The 22025-nt window shown below is 41.2% G+C and overlaps 1 protein-coding gene across 1 annotated transcript in view; it reads right to left on the bottom strand.

Moving 5' to 3' along the window:
- FXYD2 (FXYD domain containing ion transport regulator 2) overlaps nucleotides 1-22025 on the bottom strand; it is a 53003-nt gene that overhangs the window by 20805 nt on the left and 10173 nt on the right. Inside the window, exon 2 of the mRNA XM_072610968.1 lies at nucleotides 5791-6002. The gene's annotated coding sequence lies outside the window, so the exon portion shown is untranslated. The remainder of the gene's footprint in view (nucleotides 1-5790; nucleotides 6003-22025) is intronic.

The raw sequence follows: 22025 nt of genomic DNA, 5'->3' as shown, positions 1-22025 counted from the left end.
AGATGACTCCTGTACCCAGTCCCCCTGCCAAAGAGATGTCTGGAACATGTCACCTCCCCTGGGCCAGTCTGGTCTCAGGTAACCACATCCATAGAGGTCAGGAAATCCATCTGGGCTGGATTTTCTGCGGTGTCCTTGTCCTTGTCTTCTTCTCTTTGTGCAATGATCAATCCCATTGACCTCCTCCTACTGCCATCTGGTCATCATTCTTTGCCTTCTACTTCAAGGGGGTCCTCAGACTCCTCCCATCAAAGAGTACAGTGCCAGCTTCTTCCATGGGTCAGGCTGAGTAACAATACCATACTCTCTGTCATGGGAAGGTTATGGGGTGCCTTGAACATTCAGGGTCAAAGTTTAAACCATGCTCCCTGGCTCTTATCTTTAATTGGAAACAGGAAAGAGGAGGGGGAAGTGCAGCCTGGGAACCCCAAATAAGGCCAAAGCCAAGCACTTCTAGGTCCCTTTTCAGCATGGGCCAGGTCAGAATGAATATGATCATCATACCTCTTTCTCTATATCCACCTCAAGAACTGGGCCGTGAAAGACACTGTCATTGGCCTAACCCCATGCCTCTTGGAAAAAGTGATGGTGGGGAAAGAAAAGGGAGAGAATCCAGGCAGCATGGTGTGGTAAGAACCCAAAGAACAGAGGAACACTGTTAAATGTTCCCCCCTGGGCTTTAAGGGAAGCTTTGGCAAAAATCTGTTGAAATTTTGTTGCCTGGGGAGATCACTTCTTCTCTTTTTCCTTAGTCTACTCTTAGCTAGGTGGTACAGTGGATACAGCACTGAGATAGGAACCAGAAAGACTCATCTTCCTGAGTTCAGATCCAACCTTAGACATTTACTAGCTATGTGACCCTGGGCAAGTCATTTAATTCTGTTCCCCTCAGTTTTATCATCTGCAAAAAGCTGGAGAAGGAAATGGCCAACCACTCCAATATCCTTTGTCAAGAAAACCCCAAATGGGATCAGAGTGTCAGACACAACCAAAACGACTCAACAAGTCTGCTCTTGGCTGTTTCACACCTGTTCTAGGCTTGGTGAAAACCTTGATTAATACACATGGCTTTACATTCCATTCCAGATCTGTAGGCAGTTGGTTATATCAGCAGTCAGTCCCAGAAGTTGGTACCTGGGCTATGGAAGTTTACACCAGGTTCTCAGCTTCCCCAGGTCCACAAAAAGTCATCCCCAGCACCTGTGAGTCTTCAGGGTTCAAAAACAGGGTAGGTGGCAACCAAGTGATAGAAGGGCAAGACAGCTCCAGTGACATCAGCTGTAGACCTAGTTCTCTCCAAACCAGATGTTCTCATTCCTCTTCTGGCCAGAAGTCTGACCATTGCTCTTCTGGGCACTGTGTCCTGCTATGGTCTTGAAAGACATTGTGACTGGTGTCTTATAAGATGGGCTTAGGAAGGAGGTGTGCCCAGAAGGGATTGTTTTCTTAAGTGTTTATGAGGTTTACAAGGTCACTGAGGTCAATGAGGTGTGGGAGCTCCAAGAAAGTCCAGGAGGCAAGCCCCATGGAGTGGTAAGGCTGCCAATCCTTTCCTGAGTCCTGGTCTGGCAGGGAGGCAGGGGGGGAGCACCCTGACATTTCCAGTTAGGGCTACAAGGGCAAAGCCATTGGATTTGCCTTTCCCACAGTGAAATACCCTGCAGTGAAATTCATTCTTGTTCTCAGATTATGGCTGTGCCTAGACTATCCCTTGCCACCCCATCCCCCTCCACCAAGCCATGGACTTTCCTTCATTAAAATTCAGCTTGATGGTCTTCCTCCAATCAGCAGCTGGTGCTGAATTCCACCCAACTCTGGTGGCTTCAGGATTTTCTCTAAGGCTGGAGACAATTTATGCTCTTCTTTCTTCCTTGCTTCACTTTGATGTGGAGGTGACCTTGGATGCTCCAAGGTTTTGCCATTGTGACATAAGCTCTAACAGACCTTCCTGAGCTACAACTTCCCAGGCTTTGAGGATAAGCTTGCTGATAAACCATGCCTGTCATCTGAGGACCAGATGACATTAGGAGAGGCCCCAGTACCAGAAGATTGTTTGCGTACAAAGTTTTAGACTATTTCAATTTATGAATTCTGTCTACTAAGGCAGGGAGTGGTTGCTATCTGCATCAATGGAATTCCTATACCATGGAAAATACGGATCCTGAAAGTAATTTTCATTTATTTATAGTAATGATAAATCACATTTGTTGTTTAGTCATTTTCATTTATGTCTGTTTCTTCATAACCTTTTTGGGGTTTTCTTGGAAAAGATGTAGTTTTACCCTTTCCTTTTGCAGCTCATTTTACAGGTGAGGAAACTGAAGAAAACAGGGTGAAGTCTCTTGCCCAGGGTCACACAGCTAGTAAGTATCTGAGGTCAGATTTGAACTCAGGAAAGTGAGTCTTCTGACTCCAGGCCCTACACTCTAACTAGCTTCCCAATCCACATTTACATAGTGCTTGTCACAAAACAACCTTGTGAGACAGGTAGTATAAAGATCATTATTATCTTTACAGATGAAGAACTTAAGACTTAAAGAGGTTAAAATTAACCAAAAAATGAGACAAACTCAAGTCCTTTGATGCCAAATTCAAGGCTCTTCCCACCATAACACTTTACCAGCCTCATCTATATATTTCTCTGTGTGTGTGAGTGTGTGTATATGTGTGTGTTCTTTTTTTAAAAAAAAAAGCATTGTAAAAAAACAATGAAAGTGAAAAATAGCATGCTTTCCTCCTCCCTCCAAAAAAAATAAACAAAAAAGAAAGACACTTCTAATTAATATGCACATTATAGCAAAAAAAATTTAAAAATAGGTGTCTTATTCTGCGTATTTAGGATTTCACCTCTCTATCAGGATGTGGGTAAATGGTCTTCATCGTCAATATGCTGGAATCATGGTTGCTGATCAATACTCAAACTCCTGTGCTGGCTCAACATATGTACCATGACCCTTAACTGTGAATGTTCCCCCAGGTTCTGTCCTAGGTTCTCTTCTCCCTCTCTCCTCTCCCTCTCTCTCTTTTTCTCTCTCAGGAACTTTGTCACTTCCCATGGGTTTAACTATCAAATGCACATAAGACACCGAGATCTAAAGATAGAATCCCAGTCTCTCCTGAGCTTCAGTGGAATTTCTAGTTGCCTATTGAACATTTTGAACTGAAAACATCTTAAACTCAACATGTCCAAAGCTGAGTTCAGTATCTTCCCCCCTAAACCCTCCCCTCTTCCATACTTACCTATTTCTGTTGAAGATGCCACCTTCCTTCTAGTCCCCTAGATCTATCACCTCTAAATTATTCTGCACTCTTCTCTCTCCTTCTCTCTCTCTCTCTCTCTCTCTCTCTCTCTCTCTCTCTCTCTCTCTCTCTCTCTCTCTCTCTCTCTCTCTCTCTCTCTCTCTCTCTCTCTCATTCTCTCTTTCCCCACCTCCCTCCCTCCTTTTCTCTCTCTGTCTTAATCTCTTTCTCTCTGTCTCTTTCAGTCTCTGTCTCTCCATATTGAATCAATTGCCAAACATTACCATTTTTACCATTACAGTTCTCTAATCCAACCTCTTCTCTCCATTGTCAAAGCTACCACCCTGGTTCAGCTCTCACCTACATTACTACAACAGTCTCTGGGTTGATCTCCCTACCTTACCACTCTCTCAACTCCACTCCATCCTACCCAATGCTGACAAAGGAATTTTCCTGAAATACAGAGCTGGCCATGTGACTCCTCTATTCAAATAATTCCAGGGGCTTCCTATGGCCTGTAGGACCAACTACAGCCTCTTCTGTTTGGTTTTTGAAGCCCTACTACATCTCCCTCCCTGGAGTAATCACACCCCAAGCTACCTCTCTAACCACATTAGACATTATTCCACTTTGCAAATTTTGTGGTTCAGCCAAACTGGCTTTTCCTCTGTTCTTCCTATAGGATAGTCCCTCTTTCCTCTCTGTTCCTTTTTTACAGACCATCCTCCATACCCGGAATGCATTCCCTCCTTAATGCTACCTTTCAAAGTCCTCTTCCCTCAAGGTACAGCTCAAGTACCTTCTTTTTCATGAGGCCTCCTGATTCCCCCCAACTGCTAGCACTCTATGTCCCAAGCTACCTTGTATTTAACTACTTTGTGTATATTTGTATTTATTAATATTATGTCTAGTGCATATTTGTATTTATTCATTTTATATTTATAAAATGAGAAGGTATTTATAAATTGCTTTCCAAACTTCAAGTTCTATATAAATGTTAGCTATTGATATCATTATTACATTAGATAGATAGACAGATAGATAGATAGATAGATAGATAGATAGATAGATAGATAGATAGATAGATGTATACACACACACACACACACACACACACACACACTTGTTTTTCCCATCGGACTGTAAGTTATTTTCAAGCAGGAATTATTTCATTTTTTGAATTTATAGTCTTCCCAGACCAATCAGGCACTTAACAAATACTTATTGGTTGATTCTCCTTTCCTTGGTAAATCATTCTAGAAAGTGGAATTTTGTGGTCTGGACTTGGTATGTGTGGGGCGGAGGAGAGATAGAGAGGGAAGTGTAGAGTGAACAGTGAGAAGGTAAAGCAGGAATAAATGTCAACTATCTGCTTCCTAAAGTAACAGCAGAAGAAAGGTGTGATTTAGGGATTTAGGTGTGGCAGATATCTGAAGCCAGAAATCTCCTCACTTCGGGGAGTCTTGCATTGGGTTTTGGAAATTAGGGAAACTTGGAAAGAAATTATTTCCTCTGTTCTAAAAGGTAGAAGACTTTCTCCATGAAGTCTTTCTTGATTCCTTGGGTTAGCAATGATCTTTCTCCTTAGACCTTTTATATCACTTGTTTTTTTCTAAACTTTTAATATCAATATATCTATATCTCCCACAGAGTCATCTACATGGAGCTGATAGTTAAATATCTCTCTATATATAGTATGTATGCTTTCATCTTATCCTCTGTAAGGACAGGGACCTTGTCTCAACTAGAAGTTATATTTCCAGTGCCTAGCATGTGACTCTGTACACAACAGGGGCTTAATAAATGGTGATGGCAGTCATGGTGGTGTTAGCAGTGGCAGCCCAAAAGATACAATTGAGAAAAGCATATTTTGTTTCAGTGTACTCTAAGACTATATGCACCCCCAAATACTTCTCTTGGGGGAACTCTTGACTGAGTTTATTCATTGGTTTTAATCCCTGATTGGCATTCAGGAAGCCTTCAAATTGTTGGCAAGGTTTGAAGTCTACAATAATCCTACTTGACCACTTTCTAACTTCTCGTGGACCAAAACAAGGAACTTCGGCAGACAAAGAACTCATAGAAGATACTATTTCCATTGTCCCCCTATAGTGCAGAAATTTAAATGAGATGAACAATTCACCGCCTCAAGTTCATTAAATAGATACCCCTTCCCCACACAGGTTTCTTATGAACCCAATTTCTTCAATACGTCTGTGTATCTATAATCTCATTGACCTAAAAATTACTCCCTCCAGAAATTTAGATCACTTATAATTTAATGCAAAGGTTATGAACTTGGGAGACTGTCAGGATGGAAGTGCTCTTGAAAGAAAAGGAAATTTTGGTGGAAGGATAAGTTTGGGGAAAAGATAATTTGATTGAAACTGCTATCTCTAAAATTACCAATTATCTCTTAATTGTAAAATCTGATAATCTTTTCTCTATCCTCATCCTTCTTGACCTAGACGAGCAGCAAAGTAGATAGTGGATAAGCATTGAATTTGGGATCAGGAAGACCCAAGTTCAAATCCTGCTTTAGGTACTTACCCTGATCAAGTCACTTAAACTTTCTGTGCTTCAGTTCCTTCATCTGTTAGACGGGGATAATAACAGCACTTATCCCCTCATTATACATGGGGGATCCAGGTGGCACAATGGATAGAGTACTGGATCTGGAGTCAGGAAGTCCTTAGTTCAAATCTGACCTTGAGTACGTTGTCTCATCTTGTTTGCCTCAGAGTCCTCATCTGTAAAATAAGCTGGAGAAGGAAATGACAAACCACTCCAGTATCTTTGCCAAGAAAACCCCAGATGGGGTCATGAAGAGTCAGACATAAGTGAGATGACTCAGCATCAAATGATATGGGCCTCCATGCTGTTCCTCAAACATGGTCATCCATTTCCCACTCTGAGCTTTTTCGCTGGCTGTCCCCCATGCCTGGAGCTCTCTCTCTCTCTCTCTCTCTCTCTCTCTCTCTCTCTCTCTCTCTCTCTCTCTCTCTCCTCTCTCCATCTCTATCTCTCCATCTCTATCTCCAGGCTACCCTGGCTTCCTTCAAGTCTCAGTTAAAGTTCTCCTTTCTGCACGAAGCCTTTCCCAGTCCTTCTTCATCTTAGTGCCCACCTTCTGAGAGTATCACCAATTTATCCTGTACACATCTGTTTGTAAATAGCTGTTGGTATGCTGTCTTCCATTAATCTGTGCCATCCTTGACAATCTTTCCTTTTATTCCCAGAACTTAGCATAGGGTCTGGTATCTAGTAGGTGCTTAGTGCTTGTTGACTCCTCTACTTCACAGGGTTGTTGTGAAGAAGAAATGAGATAACGTAAAATATTTTGCAAACCTTAAAGGGCTATAGAAGTGCTTGCTGTTATTATTACTGTTGGTATTATCATTTTCATTATCATTATTAACCTGTCAGCAGGGTTTGACATTGTTGACCGTGTTTTCCTCCACTCTCTTATTTTTTTTGCATTCTCATGACATTCCTCTCTCCACAACCTTTCAACCTCTCTGACTGCTCCTTCTTGGTCACCTTTGCTGCATCATATTGCTCCCTCTAACTGTGAGGGTACCCTAAGGCTCTGTCATGGACCTTTCCTCTTCTCTCCTCTCTCTCTCTTTCTCTCTCTCTCTCTCTCTCTCTCTCTCTCTCTCTCTCTCTCTCTCTCTCTCTCTCTCTCTCTCTCTCTCTCTCGTTATCAGTTCCCATGGGTATAACTATCAGCTCTAGGTAGATGACTCCCAGATCTACATAGCTCACCTCATTCTCTCTCCTGAACTCCATTTTGTTTTTGGAGGAGGTGGAGAAGGTTTGGGGAGGAGGTCAGAAGTACAAAGGTTTCTCACAGCCCCAGCTCTACTATTGATGGGCAGGGAAGTTTTGACCTACTGTTTCTGACCGGGGCCAGTTCACCCCTCTTTAGACAAAGGGGTGGTCCTCCATTCCCAAGAGCTCACTACATTGGTGCCAGGACTCAGTGCAGATCAATTTAGCCCAGAATAGCTCAGAATTCCTGAGCTCAGGTAATCCACTCAATCTCTTTGGTAACATAGTCATACATGGTAGTCAACTCACTTTCAATCTTAGACATCTCAAGTTCAATGGATCTAAAACAGAGCTCACCATCTTATCCTATCTCTCCCCAAATCCCTACTTCCACTAAACTTTCCTATTCCTTCCAAGGGTACCAATCTCCTTATAAGTCTCCCAAGTCCGTAGCTTCAGAATCATCCTTGATTTCTCACTCTCTCTTAACCCACATAGCCAATCAGTTGTTGAATCTTGCTATATACGTCTTCACAGAATAATAAAAATCTATAAAGATCTCTCTTTTTTCATCTGTTTGTCATCCTTCTAAGATGTCACAGGGATAATTTCATCAACACTATTTTTAAAGTTTAAAAAGGAACTTATCCCAACTCAGGGCCACTACTTCCAGAAAGCCTTCTCATAGTAAAATCATCCCTTCTGTACTGTATCAGCACAAGAATGGTAAAACAGAAAAGAACCCAGAACCAGAAACAAAAGGAGCTTCACATCTTGTCAAGCTTCACATCTCATCAGATTTCACACCTTGTCAAAAAGACCAAGGGGAGAGGAATCCCTTTCCCAGGGTCCAAACGTTCATGGAACTTCCACCTTATTTCAGGTCCTCATTATCTCTTCCCTAGAGTGATGCAATCTTCTTGTAGTCCAAATTCTGAGGTCTTCCTGCCCCAGGTCTCTCTCTACCCTAATTAATTCTCCAAAGTGATTTTCTTCAAGTGCCAGTTTGACCAGTTATCTCCCTATTCAATCAACTTCAGTGTTTCTCTATTGACTGTAGGATAAACTAAGACTACTTTGTTTTCATTTATAAAACACCCACCTTTCTGCCTCATTCATTTCTCCCCATCCTGCATTCTCCAATCTAGCCAAATCAGTCTTCTCTCTATTCCTCGTGTTCCATCTCCCATTTCCCTGTGTTCAAATTGTCCTCCATATTGAAATGCACTTACTCCCTCCACACCTTTACCTTCAAGACTCAGATAAATACCACTTTCTATGAGAAGACTTTACTGATTCCATCAGCTAGTGCCTTCTCTCCTTCCTTAACTACTTTGTATTTAATTACCTAGTAATGAGGGCAGCTAAGTGGTACAATGGATGGAGTGCTGGGACTACAGTAAGAAACATTCATCATTCCGAGTTCAAATCTGGTCTTAGATATTTACTAGCTGTGTGACCCTCGGCAAGTCACTTCCTCTTGTTTCTCTTAGTTTGCTTATCTGTAAAATGAGAAGGGAATAGCAAACCAATCCAGTGTCTTCGCCAAGAAAAGCCCAAATGGAGTCACAAAGATTCTGACATGACTAAATGACTCAACAACAAAATTAATTTTATCTTCTGTAAATATGTGTTTGAATGCATGCATGTTCATAACACTAATGTAAGCTCTGGGCTTATTCTCCCAGATCTCTGCTCAAACTGGCAGTTAGGTCCCCAGAAGGTGGCTACTTCTTGTCCCCTCAGGGTACTAGGGGTAACCAGAGGGATTGTAGGTGAACTTCTCATGCTATCACTCATAATTTCCCAACAATGCACTTCCCTCCAAGCTCTACTGAAGAAAAAACAAAGAATCTTTGATGATTCAGAAGGCATTTAAGGATCCAACACTAACCCTCAGAGTCACCAGGGAGGTAATATAGTGTAATGTAAGAAAATAAGGACAAGTCACTTAACTTCTTTCCTCATCTGTAAAAAGTGCTGAAAGATCTACCTAAATGTAATTATGAATACCAATGTCAGTCAATGCTATCATCAATATCAATCATTTCACTTTTCATTGTATCCATATTATAGATGTAGAAGGGGATATGGCATTTGTCCTGACACTTTGAAGCTACTTAAAAAAAAAAATTCCAGGTAACAGTTTGTTTTTTTGCCTGGAGTACAGAAAGTGCAGCTGCATAACTTATGCTTCCAGAGCTGGTCACTGGAGACTTTTAATTGACATAGCAGCGAATAAACTAGTTTTCATTATTGCTGTAGCAGGCTGCCTGGGCACACTTGTGGGGACCCTGGGAAAGGGACTCCTCTCCTCTTTTGGTCTTCTTGACAAGGTGTGAAGCTCCTTCTCTAGTTCTGAGTTCTTATCTACTATCCTTGTGCCAATACAGTAAAGGATAGATTATTTCAGTATAAGAGGGCTTTCTGGAAGTAGTGGCCCTGAGTTGGGATAAGTCCCTTTTCTCATTTTTTAAAATAATGTGGATGAAATCATCCCTGTGACATTTAAGAAGGACAAGATGAAAAAAGACAGATTTTTATAGACTTTTATTATTGCATTTATTACTTTTTTCATCAAAGACCATGAAGCCACTATATTTAGACTTTATTTTATTTTTTAAAAAATATTTTTATTTTTCCCCAATTATGTGTAACAGATTAATTTTGTTATTGGGTTGTTTTTTAGTCATGTCAGACTCTTTGTGATTCCATTTTGGGCTTTCTTGGCAAAGACACGGGGTGGTTTGCTATTTCTTTCCCCAACTTTTTTGACAGATGAGCAAACAGAGGCAAACAGGGTTAAATGACTTACCCAGGGTTACACAGCTAGCAACATTTAACATTCTTTGTTTTTAAGTTTTGAGTTCCAAATTCTATCCTTCCCTTTTTCCCTTGCCCCCTCCCTAAGACAGTAAGCAATTTGATATTGGTTATACATGTGCAATCATGTGAAACATATTTCATATTAGTCATATTTTTTGGAAGAAAACTCAAACAAAAAAAGAAGAAGAAAGTGAAAAATAGTTTGCTTCAATCTATTTTCAGACACCATCAGTTCTTTCTCTGGAGCAGATAGCATTTTTCGTCATGAGTCCTTTGGGATTGTCTTGGATCCATATTTAGACTTTAACATCACAGTCCCCAATGTGTTTTACAAGGAAATAGAAATGGTATTAAAGAAAACAAAGATTGTAAGATCAACTGTGTCATATCAAGTATACACACATGAGGTCTGTAATGGGAATGACATAATTTTGAGGGTTTTGAGGGAACAATTCTCAAGTTATCTAAAAGAGAAGAGGATAACAAAAGCTTCCAAAAACTCTCAGACTCTACTGTTGCCAAAATAAAGATGATTAAGCTATCTGAGGTACACATCTGTAATTCCAGTTAAATGAGAAGTCAAAACTTGAGTATCTCTTGAGTTATTAAGTTCTGAGACACTGTGGGCTGAACCAAACCAGATGTCTGAACTAAGTCCTGCACCACTGTAGTGAGGACTCCCCCAACGTCCCCTCCCCCTGGGGTGGAGGGCCACCAGACTGCCCAAGGAGGAGCAAACTAGATTGGGTTGGAAACAGAGCAGGCTAGAGCTCCTGTGTTGACCAAAGTAGGATTGGGCCAATGAGTAGCCTCTGAATGTGTAGCCTGGGTGAAATAAGGAGACCCAGACTGTTAAAGAAAAATCTGAAAGATGCTTTGAAAATTGTTAATACCTGTGTGACATCCCTAGTAATTCTCTATCAACAAGAACATTGGATCAATTGGAAAACTCAGCTCTTCTTATAAGCACCTGTTTTACTTCTTTTGTTGCTTAATTTCCTTTTTTGGACTTCAGTTTTCTTGTCTGTAAAATGAGGGGGTGTGATGTTAATTATGTTAATGAGAGTTAAAGATCTTCTCCACCCATTAATGGATCTTTCATTAAGGAAAGCTTGATTAGGGGAGATTTGTTTTGTAGGAAGGCCCACATCTTTTGTTAATTTCTAGTGAGGGGGAGGAGCCAAGATGGCGGAGTAGAAAGATACACATATGCTAGCTCCAAACCCACAGCCCATAAATTACCTGTAAAGAAGAACTCTCAACAAATTCTGGAGCAGCAGAAGCCACAAAACAATGGAGCAGAGGAGAATTCTGCTCCAGAGAGACCTGAAAAACTGACCTGAAAGGTCCATCGCGCACTGGACCCGGAGCAGAGCCCAGCCCTGCCTTGGCCACGTGGCACCGAGAAGAGCAGATCCAAGCAGGCTCCAGGGACAGAATCTCCAGCAGCCCTGCAGGTCCCTCCACCCACAGACACCAAAGGTCAGTGAGAGGGGCTTTTCAGTTCACGGAGAGGGGAGTGGGGTGCCCCCATAACTCAGGCCCCCTTGGGAGGCAGCAGCTGAGGCAGCAGCGGATGGGGGTTCCCAGAGCAGGCAGGAGCTTGGATCAATTGTTGAAGGTCTCTGCATAAACCCCCTGAGGGAACTGAGTCCTGTTTGGCAGCCCTGCCCCTACCTGAGCACCTGAACTTAAGGGATCGAAGGGCATGGAATAGGATATTCTAGAAGTCAAAGGAACTAGGACTAAAACCAAGAATCACCTACCCAGCAAAACTGAGTATAATACTTCAGGGGAAAAATTGGTCTTTCAATGAAATTGGGGACTTTCAAGCATTCTTGATGAAAAGACCAGAGCTGAAAAGAAAATTTGATTTTCAAACACAAGAATGAAGAGAATGCATGAAAAGGTAAACAGCAAAGAGAAGTCATAAGGGACTTACTACAGTTGAACTGTTTACATTCCTACATGGAAAGAAAATATTTGTAACTCTTGAAACTTTTCAGTATCTGGGTAGTGGGTGGGATTACACACACACACACACACACACACACACACACACAGCACAGAGTGAATTGAATAGGATGGGATCATATCTTAAAAGAATGAAATTAAGGGGTGAGAGAGAAATACATTGGGAGGAGAAAGGGAGAAATGGAATGGGGCAAATTGTCTCTCATAAAAGAGGCAAGCATAAGACTTTTTAGTGGAGGGAAAAAGAGGGGAGGTGAGAGAAAAACATGAAGTTTACTCTCATCACATTCCACTAAAGGAAGGAATAAAATGCACACTCATTTTGGTATGAAAACCTATCTTACAATACAGGAAAGTGGGGGAGAAGGGGATAAGCAGAGTGGGGGGCATGATGGAAGGGAGGGCAATGGGAGGAGGGAGCAATGTGAAGTCAACACTTTTGGGGAGGGACAGGATCAAAAGAGAGAATAGAAGAAATGCGGGGCAGGATAGGATGGAAGGAAATATAGTCTTACACAACACAACTATCATGGAAGTCATTTGCAAAACTACACAGATATGGCCTATATTGAATTGCTTGACTTCCAAAGGGAATGGGTGGGGAGGGAGGGACGAAGAGAAGTTGGAACTCAAAGTTTTAGGAACAACTGTTGAGTGTTGTTATTGTATACAACTAGGAAATAAGTAATACAAGCAACGAGGTATAGAAAGTTATCTGGCCCTACGGGACAAAAGAGAAGATAGGGACAAGGGAAGGGAGGGATGATAGAAGAGAGGGCAGATTGGTGATAGAGGCAATTAGAATGCTCGGTGTTTTGGGGCGGGGGGATGGGACAAATGGGGAGAAAATTTGGAACCCAAAATTTTGTGAAAATGAATGTTAGAAGTTAAATAAATTAATTAATTTAATTTCTAATGAGGCACTGATTCTCAAGGGTCGTGATGCCCTCTGGCTCTGAAAAGTGTATAAATACTCTGAGATGAGGTTTTACTTTGGGGCTTACTCATTGGAAGTGTTTGTTTGGCCAGAAGAAACTCTAGGGATCCACCAAGGACCACCCTGGCTTTGAAAACCCAGATGTTGGTGCTTTTTTCTCTGGTAACTATGTGTATATATAAAATGGTCAGACAGTTGGATCTGTCTATTGATCTGTGGTGTATGTATTGCTCATGGTCAGACAGTTGGAAGCCCTATCTGTTGGTCTTTATTTCTCTGTTTGTATTTTCTCTGAAGTTCAAGGTGCTGACTTTTTCTCCTGAAGTAAGTAAATCATATATGTGTTGGATTAAAGTGATTGTTGACCCCTCAAAAGTTGCTTCCCTTTTAGAAAAGCAGATCTAAGAGTCTGTACAGCAGGCCCTCCTGTGCATGCCAGGATCTTTACTGTTATAGAGAATTGGTCTTTAAGATATTATCAAAGGTCCCTTTTAGCTATGAATACATGATGCCATGATTCCTTCCTTTAATTTGATTAGAAAAGCATATGGCATTCATACATCTTAATATTTCTGCGGGTTTACTTATAATCTTGCCCCCTTTCAGATTTGAAACTATCTTAGGTAAGCCCTGTGTCTTTTTCCACCCCCACTTATCCCTAATAGGATATGTCTATACTCTCCCTAGTAGGAAATGGTGGTAGAGTTAATATAACTTCCTTTCTGACTGACAAGGCTTGCCTTGATCCCACCACAGGCCTGAATGGAATGAAGTGAGGGGTAGGGGTGGTGGAGCAGCTAGGTATCTCATCTTCCTATAGGATAGGTACAGTTCAGCCCTCCACTGTTTGTGGAAAAGAAAACCATCAAAGAGGAAATCCAGAAGAGGCTAACCAGCAGTGTGGCTACCACAGATGGCAGTCGTACTTAGGCCCAACTAAAGGGATGAGTAACTGGAACAATTGCCACATTCTTCTCTCAGAATTTCTCTTCTCTCTTGATCTACATCTCCTAAATGGTCTTATCTTCACTAGCTATGTCCATCTCCAATCTGCATCTACACACTTCTTCGCACAGACTTCTGATCTCAGCCATAGTGTTGGATGTCTCAAGAAACCACTTTGGCTTGCAAGTCAAGGTACAAATCCACCTCTTAGGAACATAGGGTTATACAACCAAAGCTGGAAGAGAACTCAACAATCAACTTGAGACCAACCTCTTCATTTGATTAATGAGGAAATTGAGGCCCACAAAAATAAAGTGACTTGACCAAGGTCTCTTAACTAGCAGCTGGGTTGAGACTAGAATCCAAATCTCTTGCCTTCCAAGCTAGTACTTTCTCCAGTAACCACATTGCTACCCCATTCATAGGATCGTAGAACTAGAGATAGAAGGGACCTTAGAGATCAAATCCCTTAATTTACAAATGAGGAAAATGAGGCACAGAAAAATTTAAGTGACTTGTTCAGGGCAACACAGAGTAAGCAAGCATCTTAGGTGGGGATTTGAATCCAGGTCTTCCTAAGTTAAGCCCCCTATCCACTATTTCACACTCCCTCTGGCTACCATGGACCATTCAAGATCCATGATTCATTTTCTCCAAATAGTGAGCCTTGTATAGGAGTTAAGAGACTTGGGTTTTAGTCTTTCACTGTCTTCTTTCTCCCTCTTGTATTTTTGCTAGACTCATTTCTCTTCTGCCTCCATACTACCAGCACAAACTGGTAGGATGGTGCAATGGAAAGGATTGATATTGATTGGGTCAGGGGTCAGAAGACCCCTCTAGATGCTCTTTAGCATCTCTACAATCATGACAAAATTATTTCTCTCTGGGTCTTAGTTTCCTCATCTATAAAATTAAGCATTTGAACTAGGTGACTTCAATAGACCACTCTAGATCTGACATTGATTTTAATCCTTTTCCCAAATAAAGACTCTCTTGATTTCTTAAATATCATTACTCAGTACTATACCAGTATAATGGTGGTTGCTTCCAGTTCTCTAAGCATAAAATAGCCCTGTTTTCAAGAATATTGGGGCCCTCATTACCTGCTCCATTTACACTGCTTTGTGGCCCCCTCCCTTACCTTGGCACAGGGCCAGTCATTGTGCAGAAAGCCAGGAGGCTAGGTCTATAAAATCAACAAACATTTGGCTTGATCTGGCTTATTCTGCTCCCCTGGAGCTCAGCCCAGACAGCAATAAATTAGGCTAATGGTGAAAAGAGCCCATAGCACCTATGTGTGGCCTGGAGACAAATATTTCTGCAACTCCTCCCCTATTCATTCTCAATGAAGCCTGACCTTCTCCTTCTCTCCTCCCTTCCCCCCCACCCCAGATCTGCCCTCAGAGGACTCTGACACAAGGTGGGTTGAGCCAGATGGATCTGGAGCACACCTCAATGAATCTTCCACCCTCTTCTGCCAACAGTCACATGAGCTTCTTCGACTTGCTTATAGAGAAAACAGTGGTGTCATCTTAAGATCTTGGGATGGATCCTTTCTCTTCCTCCTACACAAGGTTAGGGAGAGCACTGATCCCAGTGACCTTGGAGATATATGTTATCCTAGGACTTACCCTCTGTTACTTTCTTCTTATTGCTGGTATGTGAATTTTGGAGGCAGAAGCCCTGAGTTCAGACCTAGCATTAAGTGAGCTTAGGCATCAGTTTCTTCATCTTTGAAATGGGAATAATAATACCTCTCCTCTTAGATCTGGCCATACATCTGGAGAGAGAGAGAGAGAGAAAGAGACAGAGAGAGAGGGAGGGGGAGGGGGCAAAGAGGAGAAAGAGAGAGAGACAAAGAAAGAGACAGAGAGCAACAGAGAGAGGGGAAGAGGAAAGAAGAGAGAGAGAGAGACTGAGAGAGAAACACAGAGAGAAAGAGAGAGAGACAGTGAGAGAGAGATCTTCGTTACGACAGCTGGAAGAGCAGAAAACTCTCAATTCTAGAATAATTGCCCTATGTGGCCCTATGATGGGATCTCAGTCTGGATCATCTGGAGCTCAAAGTCCCAGTTCAAGGATGGGCTTACAGCAACATGCTACAAGAATGCATTTTCATCCCAGATTCTTAACACAATCACAACCATCTGACCATGATTAAGAGGAAGAACAATGAAGATCAAAAAAGATTAAAAATGAAAATTTGTCTCCCTTTCAACCTGTGTGGAGGAATTGGGTGGAGCCATTGTCTTGGGCCACAGAGACAGGAAGGGAAATCTTTGGACATGGCCTCCTGGATGAATTCCTCCAGCCTCCCCTCCCTCCAACTCCCTGCATCTCCCAACTCCTGGATCTTTTCACCTATGATTTAAGAGGGAGAAACCTTCAGCAATGGCAGGTCTGATACCAAATGACTCTTCAGAGGGAGCAGACTAAGTTCCTTTCCCTTCACTGTGAGGGTTTTCAACGAATGTTCCATTGTAGATATGCTACTTGAGTTTGAATCAGTGCTAGGCCAGCTACCTGTATGAACTTGGGAAAGTCACTTAACCTCCAGGGGACTCAGTTTCCTCTCTATAGATAGCTTCTAAAGTCCTTTCTAGTTCTAATCCATGATTGGTGAAACGGTCCTCAGAGGTCACATAGTTGTATTTTCCTTAATTTTAACAAATGTATTATGTGTTTATTTTTAACATTCTTTGTTTTTAAAAAATTTCGAGTTCCAAATTCTCTCCCTCCTTCCAGCCCCATCCCCACCCATTAAGAAGGCAAGCATTATATCAATTAGACATATGAAATGATGCAAAACATATTTCCATATTGCAAAAAAATGCAAGAAATAAAATGAGAAAAAATATATTTCAGTTTGCACTCAGAGTTCATCAGTTGTTTCTCTGGATGTGGATAACACGCTTTCATCATGAGTCCTTTGGAACTACCTTGGATCATTGTATTGATCAGAGTAGCTCAGTCTTTCACAATTGTTCCTCATGATAATGCTGTAACTCATGTAGCTGTAAGAGATGATATCTCATTGTACTGGAACCCCTCATTTTATGAGTGAGTAAATTGAGGTTTGGAGAGAGAAGGCGACTTGCCAAAGGTAACACATTAAGCAGCTGAGCTGACAAGAGAACTTATGCCTTCTGACTTCCATCTTTCTGTAGGCAAGTCAACTGTGTCGTCTTGACCAAGTCCCTGTCTCCTTCTGATCTCCAGTTTTGTTACCTAAAAAATGAGGGGGCTCACCTGGGTGACTTCTAAGGCCATTCCCAGTTCTGACATTCTGTGGAATTGCCTGTTTAATAAGTTCTGGATGCTCATAACTAACTGTTAATGTGTGACAGAACAGGGAACAATGAGGGCAGTTGCTATGGAGATTAGGGGTGTGTTTGTGGCAGGGGTAGGGATGAGATCAGGGAGCAAAAATGTTAAGGAAAGAAATGTCAGAATGAGTCAGAGAGGGAGAAAGAACTTAAATATTGATTTAAAGGTCAGGAGCACACGGACAGGTTAGGAAATTAAGACAGACTGGACACTCGCAAATGAGCAAGTGACCTATGAAGTCCCTCTTAATCTCTGATTTTTCAGAAGGGCTTCTAATTAGGGAGGAGCATCCTGGAGAAAGGGAAGTCAGTTTGGAGTTAGAGAGCTGCCTTGAGCTTATATCCCTGCCTTGATCTAGGGATTAAGGTTGGCAATCTAGACAGAAATGATATTTTCTCAGAAGTGTTTAGAATATCTAGAATTGTAAAGGTAGTGTGGTGTAATGAATAGGGGACTCATTTCAAGGTCAGGAAGACTTGAGTTCAAATAGTTCAAATCCTGCCTCTGAGAGGTACTGCTGTGTGATCCTGGGATAACCTCTCAAGTTGCCCCAGGCAGCTCTCCAGGAGTATAAATTGAAGAGAAGGTGCTAGTCTACCTTGGTAGAAAAAATTCCTTTCTGGAAATTCCCTGAGAAGGTCCAGTTTTTTTGGGGGGGTGGGGGGGATCATTGGTGTTGGAAAGGATTTAGATCATTCAGTTTAAAATACTTTCCATTCAGTGATGGGATTCATGCCACAGTATCCATGACAGATGATCATCTGTATCCATTTGAACACTGCAGTAAAAGGGTAACTCATTTCCACAAGGCAGCCCATTCAATGGTTAGTCGTTTCTCATTATTCCTGCTTTATGTTGAGCTGAAATCTGCCTTCCTTGGACACAAAGACTACTCCTTCTTCCACGAGACACTAGTTAAAAATATTCATAGACAGCATTCCAGACTTGCAGCAATGGATGGAGCCTCAGAAGCTATCTAAAGTGGAGACAGACAGGAATTCCTTCCACAATATCCCCACAAAGTGATCATCTGACCCTGGCTTGACCCTTTACCTCCCAAGGTTGCCCATAGTACTTTTGGATGTCTCACATAGATAGATTTAGGCTTCCAACAGTCACTGGGACCAAGAGAGAGGGAAAAACAAACAAACAAACAAAAATTATGGATATGTACTCAACCAGAGAGAACCTTCTGCCAAAAACCTTCAAAGTCAGTGAGGAAATAAGCTTTTACTGAGTACTTACTACGTTCTGGGTGCCAAGTCTGGAGTCAGAAAGACTCATCCTCCTGAGTTCAAATCTGGCTTCAGACGCTTACTAGCTGTGTGATCCTGAACAAGTCACTTCACCCTGTTTGCCTCAGTTTCCTCAACTGTAAAATGAGTTGGAGAAGGAAATGGCAAATCACTCCAGTATTTTTGCTAAGAAAACCCCAAATGGGGTCACAAAGAGTCAGATACAGCTAAAAAAAATGACTGAATAACAAATGTACAAGACAAAAGATAATTTCTGCCCTCCAGGAGCTTATGACTTAGTGGAGGAGACAGCATGCATACAAGTATAGACAAACTAAACTATATAAGAACATATAGGAAATAATGAAAAGAGGGAAAATATTGTAATTAAGAGGGATTGGAGGAGACTTAAAATGGACTGTTTTGATTTTGTGAATTTAAAAAGGTTTATTTCCTATAGGACTTCTGTAGAAGGTAGGATTGTAGTTTGACCTAAAGGAAGCCAAGGAGGTAAGTAGTTGGAGCAGAGGAGGGAAAGCCCTCTAGGAATGGGGGACACGCCCCAAGCCCAAAAATGAAGTGTCTTGTTCATGAAACATCCAGGAGGTCAGTGTCACTGGCTTCAAGAGGACGTGTCAAGGAGTAAGGGGTAAGATGCCTGGAAAGGTAAGAGGGAGGTAGATTATGAAGGGATTTGAATACACAAGAGAGTATTTTATACTAAATGCTGGAGGTCATAGTGACTCACTGGAGCTTATTGAGTGTGAGTGTGAGTGTGTGTGTGAGTGTGTGTGAGTGTGTGTGTGAGTGTGTGTGAGTGAAATGTTGAATGTATACTTCGGGAAAATTACTTTGTTGGCTGAATGGAAGGTAGATTGGTATCAGGAGAGATCTGAGGCAGGCAGACCTCCCAGCAGTCTATTGCAATAGCTCAGGTGTGAGGTGATAAGGGCCTGAACCAGAGTGATGGCACTATCAGAGGAGAAAAGGGGACATATTTGAGAGGTATTGCAAAGGTGAAATCAATAAGCTTTAGCAATGACTTGGGTATGGTGGGTAAGAGATAATGAGAAATTCATATAACTCCTAGGTTGAGAGTCTGAGGGACCAGAAGGATGGTATTGCACTCTACAATAATAGGGAAGATAGGATGAGAGAGAGTTTAGAGGGAAAGATAAAGAGCACAGTTTTGGAAATGTTGAGCTTAAGATATCTATTCAACATCCAGTTTGAGATATCTGAAAGGCATGAGATTAGAGGTCAGCAGAGAGGATAAAGCAGAATAAATAGATTTCAGAATCAGCGGTATTTTGTTGTTTAGTCATCTCAGTCATGTCTGACTCTTCGTGACCCCATCTGAGGTTTTTTTGGGCAATGATGCTGGAGTGGTTTGTCATTTCCTTTTCCAGCTCATTTTACAGATGAGGAAACAGGGTTAAATGACTTGCCCAGGGACACACAGCTAGTAAGTTTCTGAGGGTAGATTTAAACTCACAAAAAGAAGTCTTCCTGATTCCGAGCTCTATCCACTGAGTCATAGAAATGGTCATTAAACCTTAGGAACTGAGCAGGTCACTAAGTTATATAACAGAGAGAAAAGAGAAGAAGATTCAAGACAGAACCTCATGGAACACCTAGAGTTAAAGGTCATGGTCTGGATGAAGATCCAGCAAAGAAGACTGAGAAGGAGTAGTCAACTAGGTAGGAGGAGAAACAGGAGAGTGTGATGTCCTGAAAACCTAGAGAGAAGAGAGTATCATGGAGAAGAGGGTGATGAAACAGCACCAGAGGCTGCAGAGAGGTCAAGGGGAACAAAGAGAAAAGGCCACTGGATCTGGCAATAAGAGACCATTGGTAACTTTGGAGGGAGCAATTTCATTGGAAACACAGATAGCGAGAGGCAGTGCTGGGATTTGAACCTTGACATTCTGATGGCAAATCCAGCACTCAATCCACTGCACCCATTGGATCGCTGAATCTCTTTTTCTACATCTGTGAAATTAAAGGGTTTGGTTAGAAGATGTAGAGGGTCACTTTCTGTTCTAATGCCTATGATCTGACTCAATCAAGGAATCAGCAAATATTTATTTATTATCTACAACTTGCTAGATGCTAATATTGACAATCTGGTTGCAAAGATAAGACAGATGATGATAATGATGATAAAAGCATTTATATAAGTCTTTAGATTTTGCAATGCATTTTATACCTAGGACATGAAAAGATAAATAAGACTGTGAGGTAATTCATGCCAAGGAGTTTTCTCAACCTGGGAGCCAAGGAATTATTGCAAGGAACCTCTGAATTCATAAATAACTGGCCTCTGATTCAGGAAGACCCAGTATCAAGTTCTGCCTTTGACTTTACTGTGTGGGGCCCTGGCAATTCCCCAAAGACTCAGAGTCACTGAAGTGCTGATTTGCATTGGTAGAGGAGATGTGCTCACTGGGAGTTCCCTACACCAAGGATAGGGACCAGACCTGTGATTTCATTAGGATAGGGAATGCCTAAATGGGGAATTGCCTCTATCAGTGCTGGTCAGCACCTTCCCTGAAACTTAGGGGGCTAATGAGCTGTACAGAGTATCAGTTCTCAAACTTCTCGGTCTCAGGACCTCTTTATACTCTAAAAAAATTTTAATTTACTTTTTTTTGGTTATATTTTAAGTTCTAAATCATCTCCTTCCCTCCCCACTTCACACTAGAGAAGGCCATCACTTGAGATATACATATATGTATATATGTATATGCATCTGTGTGTTTGTGTGTATATATATATTTTATTTTTAAAATATATTGTTACTTCTATTTGCATACTTCTTTTTATCAGTTCTGTCTCTAGATACTACTAGATAGTATCTTACTTCATAGGTCCTTTGTACTTATTTTGAATATTCCTAATACTCAGAATAGTTTAGTTGTACACAGTTATTCTTCAAATACTGTTACTGTATACAATATTTGGTTCTGATCATTTCACTCTTCATTATTTCACACATGCTTTTCCATGTTTTTCTAAAATCAACCAGCTCATCATTTCTTACAGCACAGGAGTATTCCTTTGCAATCACATATTACAACCTGTTTAACCATCCCGCAATTGATGGGCATCCTCTCAATTTCCCCCACCACAAAGAGAACTGCTATGAATATTTTAGAACAGATAGCTTCTTTTCTTTTTTTCCTGACCACCTTGGGAAAGAGGCCTCATAATAGTGGTATTTCTGGGTCAAAGGGTACACACAGTTTTATATCTCTTTGGGCGTATACCAGGTTACTCTCCAAAATGGTTCAATCAATTCACAGCTCCACCGAGAGTGTATTAGTATTCCAATTTTTCTACATCCCCTCCAACATTTGTCATTTTCTCCTTGTCATTTTCCCTTCACACCATTAAAAATTATTGAGGGTCTCAAAAAGTTTTTGTTTATGTGGGTTATATCTATTGATATTTACCATATTAAAAATAATTTAAATATTTTGCAACTCATTTAAATATAATAGACCCATTACAAGTTAACATAAATAACATATTATTATGAAAAATAACCGTATTTTCCAGAAAAATTAGTGAGGAGAATGGCATTATTTTACATCTTTTGCAAATATTTTTAATGTCTGACTTAATATTAAGAAGACAGGATTAGACATGGCTTCTCATATTTCCTTCTACATCAAATCCATTGTGATATGTTGCTTTGATTGAAGTATATGAAGCCAATCCAGATTCACATAGTTGACTAATAAAATTAACCTTTTCAGACAACT

The sequence above is a fragment of the Notamacropus eugenii genome, chromosome 5, assembly GCF_028372415.1.
Source record: "Notamacropus eugenii isolate mMacEug1 chromosome 5, mMacEug1.pri_v2, whole genome shotgun sequence".
NCBI lineage: Eukaryota > Metazoa > Chordata > Mammalia > Diprotodontia > Macropodidae > Notamacropus > Notamacropus eugenii.
This window is presented reverse-complemented; position numbering and strand designations above follow the sequence as displayed.